The 13,924-nt window shown below is 41.7% G+C and overlaps 1 pseudogene; it reads left to right on the forward strand.

Annotated features, from left to right (window-relative positions):
- The first annotated feature begins 9,258 nt into the window (after positions 1-9,258).
- The window catches only part of LOC121447875, a 30,948-nt pseudogene continuing 26,282 nt past the window's right edge, over positions 9,259-13,924 (forward strand).

Here is a 13,924-nt window from a genome sequence, read left to right on the forward strand (position 1 = left end):
AGTATAACCAACAGAATACAAGAGACAGAAGAGAGAATCTCAGAAGTTGAAGATACAGTAGAGGAAATAGATTCATCGATCAAAGAAAATGTTAGGTCCAACCAAGGCTTAACACAAAACATCCAGGGAATCTGGGACACCATGAAAAGACCAAACTTAAGAATAATAGAGATAAAAAAGGAGAAGAGTCCCAGCTCAAAGGCACAGAGAACACATTCAACAAAATTATAGAAGAAAACTTATTCAACATAAAGAAGGCCATTATGCCTATGAAGAAACAAGAAGTGCACAGAACATCAAATAGACTGGACCAAAAAAAGTCCCCTCACCACATAATAATCAAAACACTAAACATAAAGAATAAAGTAAAAATAATAAAGAAATAATATTAAGAGCCGCAAAGGAAAAATGTCAAATAATATATAAAAGCAGACCTATCAGAATGACACCCAACTTCTCAATAGAGACTCTGAAAGCCAGAAAGTCCTAGACAGATATTTTGCAGACACTAAGAGATCATGGATGCCATACCAGACTACCATACTCAGCAAAACTTTTAATCACCAAAGATGGAGGAAACAAGATATTACTTCCTGACAAAGCCAGATGTAAACAATACCTATCCACAAATCCAAACCTAGAGAAAGTACTAGAAGGAAAACCACAACCCAAGGAATTTAGCTGTACACACAAAACATAGGCAATAGATAATCTACACCACCAAAGAAGGGAAGTGCATACACACTACCACAAATAATAGCAAAATCAAAAATTAACAAGAATTAACAATCACTGACCACTGTCTTTATGGTATGAATGAGTTTCATTTGGGTATATACCCAAAAGTGGTATTGCTGGGTCTTGAGATAGATTATTTCCTAATTTTCTAAGAAATCGCCATACTGATTTCCAAAGTGGTTGTGCAAGTTTGCACTCCCACCAGAAGTGGAGGAGTGGTCCCCTTACCCACATTCTCTCCAGCATAAGTTGTCATCACTGTTTTTGATCTTGGTCATTCTTACAAGCGTAAGATGGAATCTCAGAGTTGTTTAGATTTGCATTTCTCTGATGGCTAACGATGTTAAACATTTCCTTAAGTGTCTTTCAACCATTTTAGAATTCCCTGTTGAGAGTTCTCTGTTTAGGTCTGTACCCCACTTTTTATTGGATTATTTTTATTTTGATGACCAATTTCTTGAGTTCTTTGTATATTTTGGAGATCAACCCTCTGTCTGATGTGGGGTTGGTGAAATTTTTTTCTCATTCTGTAGGCTGCCATTTTGTCTTGTTGACCATGTCCTTTGCTTTTTAGAAGCTTTTCAGTTTCAGGAGATCCCAATTTATTAATTGTTTCTCTCAGCTACTGGAGTTATATTTAGAAAGTTGTCTCCTGTGCCAATGCATTCAAGTGTACTTCCCACTTTCTCTTCTATGAGGTTCAGTGTGGTTGGTTGGTTTTATGTTGAGGTCTTTGATCCATTTAGACTTGAGTTTTGTGCATGGTGATAGATATGGATCTATTTTCATTCTTCTACATGCTGATATCAGTTATGTCAGCATCATTTGTTGAATATGCTTTCTTTTTCCATTTTATATTTTTTACTTCTTTGTCAAAAATCGGGTGTTTGTAGGTGTGTTGATTGACATCTGGGTCTTCAATTTGGTACCATCAGAAGTGGTCTCCTGTGCCAATGTATTCAAGTGTGCTTCCCACTTTCTCTTCTATGAGGTTCAATGTAGTTAGTTTTATGTTGAGGTCTTTGACACTTTGGGGCATATACCCAAAGGAAGCTCATTTATACCACAAGGGTATGTGCTCAACTATGTTCAAAGTAGCATTATTCATAATAGCCAGAACCTGGAAACAATGTAGATGCCCCTCAATAGAAGAATGGATAAAGAAAATGTGGTACATTTTACAAAATGGAATACTACTCAGCAGTAAAAAATAATGACATCTTGAAATTCGCAGCTAAATGAATGGATCTAAAAAAACCATATTGAGTGAGGCAACCCAGACCCAGAAAGAAAAATATAATATGTACTCACTCACAAGTGACTTTTAGACATAAAGCAAAGAAAAACCAGCCTATAATTCACAACCCCAGAGAACCTAGACAACAAAGAGGACCCTAAGAGAGACATACATGGATCTAAATAGGAAGGAGAAAAAGAACAGATCTCCTGTGTAAATTGGGAGTGTGCAAGTCACAGGAAAGTGTAGAAGGGGAGAGGGGAGGAAGGAAACGGAATGGAGAAAAATATATAATGCAATAAAAACAATAAAAAAGAATAAAAACATAAAATATATAAAAAAGCAATCACTGACCATTAATAACTCTTAATATCAATGGACTCAGTTCACCTATAAAAAGATACAGGCTAGAGCCAGGCAGTGATAGTACATGCCTTTAATCCCAGCACTTGGAAGGCAGAGACAGGTGGATCCCTTTGAGTTCAAGGCAAGTCTAACCTGCAAGAGCTAGTTCCAGGACAGGCCCCAAAGCTACAGAGAAACCCTGTCTCAAAAAAAAAATAAATAAATAAAAATAAAATAAAGACACAGGCTAACAAAATGGATATGAAAACAGGAGCCATCCTTCTGCTACATACAAGAAACATACCTCAACTTCAAAGACAGACATTACCTCAGAGTAAAGGGTTTGGAAAAGATTGTATAATAAAATGAACCTAAGAAACAAGCTGGTATAGCTATCCTAATATCTAACAAATTCAACTTCAAACAAAATTAATCAAAAGAGATGGAGAAAAACATTTCATATTCATCACAGGAAAAATCCATCAGAGGAAGTCTCAATTATGAACATTTATGCTCCAAATACAAGGATATCCACATTTGTAAAAGAAACATTACTGAAGTCTAAGTTAAAAACTAATAGTGGGAGACTTCAATACCCCACTCTCAACAATGGACAGATCTGCCAGACAGAAAATTGGTAGAGAAATAAGGGAACTAACAGATGTTATAATTCAAATGAACTTAACAGATATCTATAGAACATTCTACCCAAACATAAAAGAATATACCTTCTTTTTAGCACCTCATGGAACTTCCTCTAAAACTGGTCACAAAGGAAATCTTAACCGATAGTAAAAAATTGTAATAACCTACTGTATCTTATCAGATCACCATGGCTTAAAGTTTGAATTCAATAACAACACAAATTGCAGAAAGCCTACAGACTCATGGAAACTGAATAATGCTCAACTGAATCACACTGGGTCAAAAAATAAAGAAAGAAAGAAATTAAATACTTCCTATAATTCAATGAAAATGAATGTACAACATTCCTAAATTTATAGGACACTATGAAAGCAATGCTAAGAGAAAAGTTTATAGCACTAAATGCCCAAAGAGGGACACTAAAAAGAAATCCCACACTAGCTCAGAATTGAATATTATAAAGGGTTATTTAGGAGTAGACTCACAGATCATAGTCCTCTGCTTGAACAGGGAATCCAGAAGCCAGAAGAGAGAGGGAGCATGTGCTTTACTTTGGCATTTATAGTATAAAAGGCCACGCCCAAGTGGGTGTGTAACTTAAAGGCTACTGGCTGAAGGATTTCCTATAGAAAATACCTCCATAAAAACTTTGGAGAAGCCTCGCACTAGCAACTTAATAGCACACCTGAAAGCTCTAGAACAAAAAGAAGTAAACTCACCCAGAAGCAGATAGCAGGAAATAATTAATCTGGGGGCTGAAATCACTAAAATAGAAACAAAGAGAACAATACAAAGAATCAATGAGATAATGAGTTGGTTCTTCAAGAAAATGAACAAGATAAAAAAAAAAACATTTATCCATAACAAAAAAGCAGAGCATTTCTGGGGGAGGGGGGATCATCATTTGGTGGACTTTCTGAGATGCAGCAGGGAGACAGATGGGGGAGGGCCTGAGGTGGAACTTCTACCAGAACAGAGAGGAGGATGTCATCATGGTTGCTCATCTAGATGCTTACTGACTATTGCTTGAGTCAAACCGAAACATACAAGGGGTCTAGGGAAAGCAATCTCTTGTTTGTGTTTTATCACTTAGGAGTTCTGTGACTTTGAGCAATTCACTTAACCCTTCTAGCCTCAGTTTTCCTCTTTTCTAAAATGGGGGCCACAATGCCAGACCTGCATGACTCCTAGGTAACTCATACCTTACCTACTTGGAAGGTTGCCATGGAGATTAAAAGGGATAATGCACATCAAAGTGTTTTTTAAAATTAAAAGCCTGGATCAATGTGAGGGATTGTTGAGGTTATTACTACACTGCCCAGTGCAGATTGGTGGCAGTTACTGCCAGCGCCAGTCTTGCAGACACCCCTTCTTTTTACCTCTCTAACATATGCTGTTCCGGGAGGCTGTGTATCTAAAATCATAGATGTTCTTTGTACCTGAGATGGGGCTACATCCTGACAAGCCCACTCATAGTTGAAAATGCATTTAATAACCCTAGCTTGTCACATATCCAAGCTTAGCAACACTGTGGTTGTAGTGTCTCAGTTTACTCTTATGAAGATTACGTGGGCTGACTGGAACTGCATCTCACTGCTATTTCCCAGGTTCATGAGCAAGTTTGGTGTCGCACATTGTTAGCCCAGGAAGAGACCAAACTTCAGAATCTGAAGGATGCCTTCTGCTGAATACCTATTGTCTTTCCACCATCAGCAAGTCAAGAAAAAACTTAAATGAAACCTTGATAAATCAGGGACATCTGTACTCAAGCCCCAGATGCCCTCACAGCGTGTGACCACTTCAGCAAAAGGCTATTGAATAGTGTTTCTAGAAAGCGACTATTTTCTCTGACAGGAAGAGGCAGGTTCTGTTGTCATGGTGATTTTATCCTTCACCCTTCTTCATACCTCCAGTGCATATTTGTGACCTAGAAGTAAGCTGACCGTCTTGTCAAGAAAGAGTCCTATCCTTAAGATGTCAAAGCGGGACGCTAAAGTCAAGGTCCTTGATTGATTAGTTCAAGCTCATCAACTGTGTTTTTCCACTGAAAATAAATAACTACACACAATCCACCCTGATCAGATTCTTGTCATAATGAGCTAAAGACAATTTTAGTGGACAATAGGTATTACTCAGAGCAACAATAGAAACAAACTGAAGCATTCTCAGGCACTTTGCAACAGTTTTGTGCCCTCAGAGTCATTCAAACATACATTCCGAGGCTACAGGGATGGTTCAGCAGTACTCTTACAGAGAACCCAAGTTCTGGTCCCAGCAACTCTATCAGGCAGTTCAAAACTGCCTATAACTCTAACTCTATGTATTGTTGACACCTCTGACCTCTTGACGCACATGTGTAGATATGTTCATGCCCAGACAAATACACACATGGGTGAACACACACACCTTGTTTAAACTATGTTAGACTTTTGTGCATTAGAAAGAAACAGAAAGCATGGGTTCCATGACCACTGTTCAAGAGCTGTGTTCTTCAACGGGCTCTTAAGTGTAAGTAGCCACAGAAATATCTTTGGAACAATGAGTTCCAAGTAAAAAGGGTGTGATGCATATTAAATACCCCACAAATGTGGATTGCGCTTGGTTGAGTGCGGAGAAGATCCTCTGCAGAACGAGGCTGGGAGCTATTGCTCCATAATGAAGCCATCTGCTTTCTGATGGGTTGCAATACAACACTAAAGGGCAGGAAGGACTGCCTATTCATCCAATAGGCTGGCAGTTAGGCATTCAGATTAGCATCATTAGCCACTGAAGACAGCAAGGTATCGGACTGAGAGATCTGATTTGCAACCTGGCTGCGCCCATCCTGCTTAAACTTCAACACATATATTGTGGAAGAAGTAGTTACCGCACTGCTCACAGAGCTGATTCTGCTCTCCTTGGTACTTACTTCACATTGGGCATTATGAGGTTCAAGTGAGAAGGCAGATGTGAACATGCTCAATGTGCTCAAGCTCCTTATTAATATGATTTGTCTTCTTTGGTCTATCAGGTGACCAGAGCTAGCAGGGGAGGGAGGAGAGGTCAGAAGAAGGACAGAGTTGGTTATAGTTATAGAATGAATTCAAAAAACTATAGAATACTGATATGTGAAAAGGCATGGAAAAGGGTACTTAGGTCAACGCAAGCCTGGAAGGAGATGTGGACTCTAAACTTGTGAAGTGGTAACTGCCTGCCAGGCTGTAGCACTTGGGAGGGTAGGGGCAGGTGCCAGAAGAGGCATTCAAAGTCCTACATAGCTCACCAGCTCTCCTCCATAGAAGTCATTTCCCTGAGGGCCCAGCAGGGCTGAAAATATCTTTTGCCGCTAACACTGTTCAATATATTTTAAGCTGAGGAGGGGTTGGGGGAAGGAGAGCTGAGCTGAATGCTATCTCTTGGCATTAAAAGTTTTCAGAATAAAAAAAAAAGCTTCTTTTAAGGAAGATGTGGAGGACACATAACATACACACACACACCATACACACATACATGTATGCACATATGCACAAATATACATACATGTACATATGCATGCATGCATAAGTACACAATTATACATATGCACATGCATGCATGTACACACACACATACATATATACATACACACACACACACACCTCCTTACTCTCCCCTCCCAGTCAGCAGCTATCATTCTCTGTGAAACTCAACTGTTCTACTGTTCTCAACTGTTTCTTCAGAGAACTGTTACTAGGACCAAACCCATCCTTTTCTTTATTTTTAAACGTTTATTTATTTATTATGTATACAATATTCTGTCAGTGTGTATGCCTGCAGGCCAGAAAAGGGCACCAGACCTCATTACAGATGGTTGTAAACCACCATGTGGTTGCTGGAAATTGAACTCAGGACCTTTGGAAGAGCAGGCAATGCTCTTAACCTCTGAGCCATCTCTCCAGCCCAACCCATCCTTTTCTTAGGACTTTGCATGGCTTCCTTCTGTCTCAAACATAAAAGTTCTGTTCCATGCTACAGTTGCAGAGCTAGGTGTGACCCCACTGGGATGAGGGGAACAGCAAGAAGGGCTCAGGTTGGGACACAGGGGATCAAGTCTCAATAACGCAGCAGCTCTAAGAGTGAGCAAGTTGTCCAACCTCTCTGACTGCTGGCACTCTTCAGGTTTATTTAAAAAAAAATTAACAAAGACACAGTAATGGCAGCTAAAAGCTGTGTTGCTTACAGCTAACACTGAGTATAAACAAGTGTTAAGGCCTGCTTCACTTGGACATGTATGCATGCATGGTGTGTGTGTGTTGTGTGTGTGTGTGTTGTGTGTGTGTGTGTGTTGTGTGTGTGGTGTGTGTGTGTGTGTGTGTGTGTGTGTGTGTGTGTGTGTGTGTTAGCATGCAGGTGGAGATCAGAGGACAACTTGTGAAAGCCACTTTTCTCCTTCCACCATGTGGGTTCCTGGGAACTGAACTCAGTTGCTCAGTACTGGGGCAAGGCTATTCACCCAACACCTCCCTGGCCCCCTGTTCCAAAAGTCTTATAGATGTTCATTTCATTCTTTCAATAACCACATGAAGAAAGAATCCTGGTTGCCCATGTCTTATAAATGGAGAAACAGATACACGTAGAGGTAGACTCAGGGTCACTTGCTCAACTATGTTCATAACCAAATTACTTGTCCTGATTTCTGACTTCAAGTCACAGGTTGGCTGCCTCCATTGCTGTGAACCTGTGCTGAGGCAGAGCAGGGTGGTAGGAGTGTGTGGCATAGGAAGCTGTTAGTCTCAGTGACAGAAAGTGAAAGATACACAGAGGGGCCAGCATGCCAAGAGTCCTTCCAAGAGCACATCTCCAAATGACCTACCTGTCTTCTAGTCCCCATCTCCTAAAGGTTCCATTCCCTCCCAACAGCATCTTGGGCTGAGAAGCAAGCCGCTGGGACACCAGATACAAACCAACAGCATTGCTAGCATCGCTAGTGATCCCTTCCGCCTTGACTCCCTCCCTTCTTTGGTATCTATGAAGTCATTCATTCCTGAATTCCTTCTTCCTCTTTCATCCTCCTCCACGAGTCTCTCTTCCTTTGCCCAACCCCGATGGACAGCACTTGTCCAAAGTCCTGCTGTGGCCATCTCATCTCACATCCCACACTGTAGGCTCAGACCCAGAGAGTTCACCCAGCCTGGGGCGTCGGATGATAGCTGCATGCTAACTGCTCCCATGCCCTTGGTTCCAGCCCAGACTGCTTTCCTGGGCATCAGTTATTTCCAGCTCCCAGCTGCAGATAAAATGAAGTAAAGCCCAAAGAGGACTATTCTTGAGTGAGCAGAGTTGGGATGAATAAAAATCAAACAATAACAGTCTGCTGGTGATTTGCAAGGCCTTATTAGGTTGTCGGCATTATGCTGAGGGTCCTACATGCACTATCGCTTTAAATCCTCACCAACTCTGAGAGGTAGATATATTTTTGGTAACCAGGCTACAAATGAGAAAAATGAGGTCTGGAGGGATCATAAGCAAAACTCAGTCAGCTCTGGCTGTGATGAAGTAAACGATATTAGACTCGCCTTGAAAAGCCACGCTATCAACTCCAGGAAAATATATGCAAAACATATTCACCATAAGGTGCTTGTGTGGAGAATATGAAGAGAAACATGATCTCACTTACAGGTAGCATATAAAAAGGCTGGACTCACAGAAGGAAAGAATATAATGGCAATTAGCAGAATCGAGGCAGGGTGGGGGGAGCGGGTAGAGAGGGAAATGGTCATTGTCAATCGTGGGGCACAAAGTTTTTGTCAGGCAGCTCTAGAAACCCACCGCCCAGGACGGTGACTGTGATCATATACTATTTATGGCAGAATTGCTAAAAGAGCATGCTTTAGAATATTCACCACCACGGAAAAGCAGATCTGTAAGGTGATATTTATTCATTAAGTTAATTTAAATATTCTAAAGTGGAACACCACAGTGTAGCCTATAAATATATAATTGTATTTATCAATTAGGAAGAAACTATTAAATAAGATATGAAAAGAACCCGTATAGCTGGGAGTGCAAGGTCATGTCTGTCATTCCAACCCTGGGGAGGCTATAGCAAGAATTCTGCTACAAATTCAAGACCAGCCTGGGGTCACAGAGATTTATGGGGCACCCTGACATGCACGAAAATCATATAATAATAATAAAACTTTCGAAAAACTAAGCACAAAACACTTTCAAGTCAATAATAAGAATATAACTATCCTGAAGTAAAAGTAGACAAAAAAAAATTGAGCAGGTGTTTGACCAAAGGAAAAATTCTCAGAATCATCAGTCACTGGAACATGTCAGTTGGAACTGTGATGAAATACCTAACCTTGAACCCAGGTATGGCCCGGGCTATCCCAATGCTTTGAAAACTACTTTTCAGCCTTTTTTGAAGTCAAGCATATGTGATATGTGTGTTATATATGAAAATAAAACAAGGCTGACATGTGAGCGTGGGGAGGTAACTCACCAGCTAAGAGTATGCATACTCGCTTCTCTGTCAAAGGACCATAGTTCAGTTCTCAGAACACATGTCAAATGGCTCACAGCTGCCTCTAACTACAGCTCCCGGAGACTCAACACCTTATTTTGGCCTCTGCAGACAAGTGTGCATGAGTGTGCATAGTATACACACACATACACACACACACACACACACACACACACACACATACATAAGAGAGAGAGATTTAATAATAATAAAAATAGATGGTATATGAGTGATGCTTGCAGCTTTTATTCACCATAATCAAAAGTAAAAAAAAAATTCGAAATGTCTATCTTTTGATGAATACTTGAATCTCAGTAGATCTGCATTGCATAATGAGAAGGAAGTGATCTCTTAATAAAGGTACTAGAACAATCATAAGAGGAACTGGGGTTTGGAGTGTGCTGCTGAGCTGGGCTTCATGTCCAACTGCTATCACTTCTTGCTACTCTGATCACAAACCCAAGGGTCCTCCACTTCCTGTGATTCAAAACACAGTCACTACTGGGGCCTTTGGGAGGGGAGAGGCGAAGCTGTTTGCTTAGGGAGTGAATTGGGATTAAATGTTCCGCATTAATGGTCCCTACCTACAGCCTCTCCCATCCCTGGGCATTCGGGTACACCTACGTGTATATTCCACATCCCTGGGGCAGCCTCTCCCTTGACCGGGGTGATGAGAGTTCCCAGAGATGTCTGGGTGGCATCCAGTCCATGTGATCTGTGAAGCTTGCACCCACACCCTAGGTAAGAAATTATACCTGTGAGGGAAGGAGGGGTAGATGGTAGATGCATGGCTGCATGCCTTAATTTCCCCATTGAGCCCACTTCCATAGAGCTCTGGATGGCAGCTTAGCCTTGCTTGTACTTTAGGGTCACATTTAGTCTCCTGGGGATGAGGCATCTTCTACTTTGCCAGACTTCAACTCTGATGCCACCTTCTCTTTCAGAGGCTGGGGCTGCTCTCCTGCACGCAAAGTATCAAGATCTGCTCATCTCCATTCCAGCTCTGTCCCTGCCAGTGGGATCCCCAAATTCACAGCCTGAGTCCCAGGAGTGCTTTTGTCGACGCTTCCCCCTGAGCCCAGGAAGGTGCCTGGAAGATATGGTATCTTCTATGTGGGGGTGCTCTCGAGCTAGCTCTGACCCTACCCTTGATCCAGATCTGAGCAGACTGCTCTTGGGGAGGACACCAGGATGGCCTGCTGTCCAGACACAGGACAGACACAAGACCAGGGTGCCCAGGCTGGGCGGCTAAGAGCTCGAAGACTGTATCTTGTAGAGTGGGCCAGAGACACCCATGTAGTAGGGCTGCTGGCAGGCGTATTAGGTGTAGCTCAACACTGCAAGGCCCTGGCACACTTGCAGAAGCTGACTGAGGAGGCTGGAAAACGTAGCTACATATTGGCCCTGGGGAGGCCCACATCTGCCAAGCTTGGCAGCTTCCCAGAGATAGACATCTTTGTGCTTTTGGCCCGTCCTCTGGGATCCCTAGCCCCCAACCTTCAGGTGGCTTCTTACAGCCTGTATAGACACCATATGAATTGGGCGCTGTCTATAACCCTGCCTGGCCACCCCCCAGGCCTGGCTCCCCAACCTCACACATTGTGGGGAGCTGCTGCCTGGTGAGTGGTGGAGACACACTCCTGGTGGCTTACTTCCTTAACACGCAGTGCCTCCAGCTGGGTCCTAAGTGTGAAGCACCTGAGCCTTCAAACCCCCTCACTGATGAATCACAAAATTATGCTAAGTGAAAACAAGTAGATACAAAATGAATCTGATTCTGTCAACGTCTAGAAAAAGCCAAACAATAGCAGTCAAATATGGATCGATGGTTGCCTGGGGCTAGCGACAGAGAATTGCTTGCAAAGGAATATGAGGTTACTTTAGCAAAAATAAATGCCCTCTGTATCTTGACTGTGGCATAGTCTATACGTGTTCATCAAAACTCATTGAATTGAATACAGAAAATTGATGAATTTCATTGCATGTAAATTATATATCATAAAGCTAATTTAAAAACCAATAAAGTAAATCAAAAGGAAAAGATACGCACAGGACACAGAGGAATCAACAAGAGGTACACATTAATCATAGTAGGGGTGTTCTAACAGTCTACCTGACTCTTAGGCACAAGTCAGTGAAAAAGTTATTCCCTACCATTGGTTCTGTTTGCCTGTATTGACTGAGGGTTGGGAATAGGTTCCTTCCTTCCACTGTAACTAGGAGAATGGGGGAAGTTAGAGAGCAACATTCCTAAGGCTAACATGGGGGCAGGCATTCAGTAAGGCTTATGCTTGTCAATACCTAAGGATATGCAAAAATAAAGCCAAGACAACAGTAGAGAACTTGGAGGGGATAAAGAATTCTTTGCCTACTTCCCAGTTCTCTGCCAGGGCATGTTACTGTTCTCTGAGCATAGTTTGAGCCCCTGAGATATGAGGGAAGAATGAGCTAATCTGATCATCTCCAGGGGATCTTGCTTCCTTAGCTTTTAATGAGATGTGCATGCTTTTGTGCTAGCCACTTGTGGGCAGAGACTGCTCGTTCATTTCCCAGCTGCTCAGACCCGAATAATAATAGAGAGACTATATTAATTACAATTAATTACAACACTATTTGGCCTATTAGCTCAGGCTTCTTATTAAACTAACTCTTACATCTTAAATTAATCCATTTCTATTGATCTATGTATCACCACGAGGCTGTGGCCTACTGTAGTTGGTGACTGCTCGTTCGTTCCTGGCTGCCCAGACCCAAAATAATCACATAGAAACTATATTATTTGCAATACTGTTTGGCCAATAGCTTAAGTGTCTTACTAACAACCCATTTCTATTCATCTGTGCATCGTCATGTGCTTGTGTTCTACCAGTAAGGTTCTATCCAACATCCAGCATGTCTCCTGCCGCAGCTATATGGCTTCTCTCTGACTCTGCCTACTGTCTCCCAGCATTTATTTTAGTTTTCCTGCCTAGCTCTATTCTGCCCTATCACAGGCCAAAGTAGCTTCTTTATCCATTAACTAATAAAAGCAACACAGAAACAGGAGGACTTCTCACATCGGCCTACCAGTAAAATCTGGTGTCTTTCTCTTTTGACAATTCCATGGCATCTCTCTGACTCTGCCTACTCTCTTTATAAATGTATCTCTTGCAGCCTGGCTATATTCTGCCCTGACATAGGCCAAAGCAGCTTTATTCATTAATCAATAAGAGCAACACATATACAGAAGGACATCCCTCATCATCTTCCCTTTTCTGACTAAATAAAAAGTAAGGTTTTAACTTTAACAAAGTAAAATTACATATAACAGAACAGGTATCAAGCAAGAATTACACTTACAATGCTTAGTCTATTTTTATATGGAAAATTTTATATCTAATTTATCTTTTATCATAACTGAGGAAAACTATAACTATCTGTCTCCAACTCTTCAAAGCCCTGGAAGGAAATAATATTACCTAAGTAAACAGGAAGTGCATTGTAAGCTACTTCCAAAACTCTAGAAATGACATGTTGGGCCAAAATTATCTCTATTAATCTATGCATCACCACGAAGCTGTAGCCTACCAGTAAGGTCTGACATCTTTCTCCCTTGGCAGCTTCATGGCATCTCTCTGACTCCACCTACTCTCTATATATTTATCTCTTCCAGCCTGGCTACATTCTGCCCTGTCATAGGCCAAAGCAGTTTTATTCATTAACCAATAAGAGCAACACATATCCTAAAGGACATCCCTCATCAGACACTTACCATCTATAACAAAATATCTGAGAAAACAGGACTGAGGAGCTGGGCGGTGGCAGTGAAGGTTTTTAATCCCAGGACTGGGGAGGCAGAGGCAGGCAGATCTCTGTGAGCTTGAGGCCACCCTGGTCTGTAAGAGCTAGTTTCAGGTCAGGACTTAGAATATGACTCAGTCAACAAAGTACTTGCTGTGCACATTACTAAGTTCAGGACCTAAGTCTGGATCCCGAGCACCAAATAAAGAGCCAGGGATAGTGTGTGCATCTGTAACTCAGCACTAGGAGGCAGAGACAGTTAGATCCTAGAGTTCACTGGCCAGCCAGGCCAGTCAACTGGTGAGCTCCAGGCTTACCAAGAGAATGACTCAAAGACTAAGGGAAGAAGTGATCAAGGAAGACACCAGATGTTGACCTCTGTCTAGCCTTTATTCACATGTGTACATACTTGCAAACGCACACCCACATAGATACATGCTCATATCCATACCCCATACAACATGCATATACATAAATAACACACATGCACACACAAAAAAACTTGAAATCACACACACACACACACACACACACACACAACCTGGGAAAACTGTTTAAGGGAGGAAGATATCAACTCATTCCACAGGTTTAGGACAGTCCCTTGGCTCTGTTACTGCTGTGCACTGATGAGCTGGAGCATTGTAGTAGGAACAGGTAGGTGATAGAGAAAACTGGTTTACCTGGTAGCATAC

Source organism: Microtus oregoni, unplaced genomic scaffold (genome assembly GCF_018167655.1).
Source record: "Microtus oregoni isolate MIOR12 unplaced genomic scaffold, Mior012 000005F_ref0000423, whole genome shotgun sequence".
In the NCBI taxonomy this organism is placed as follows: Eukaryota; Metazoa; Chordata; class Mammalia; order Rodentia; family Cricetidae; genus Microtus; species Microtus oregoni.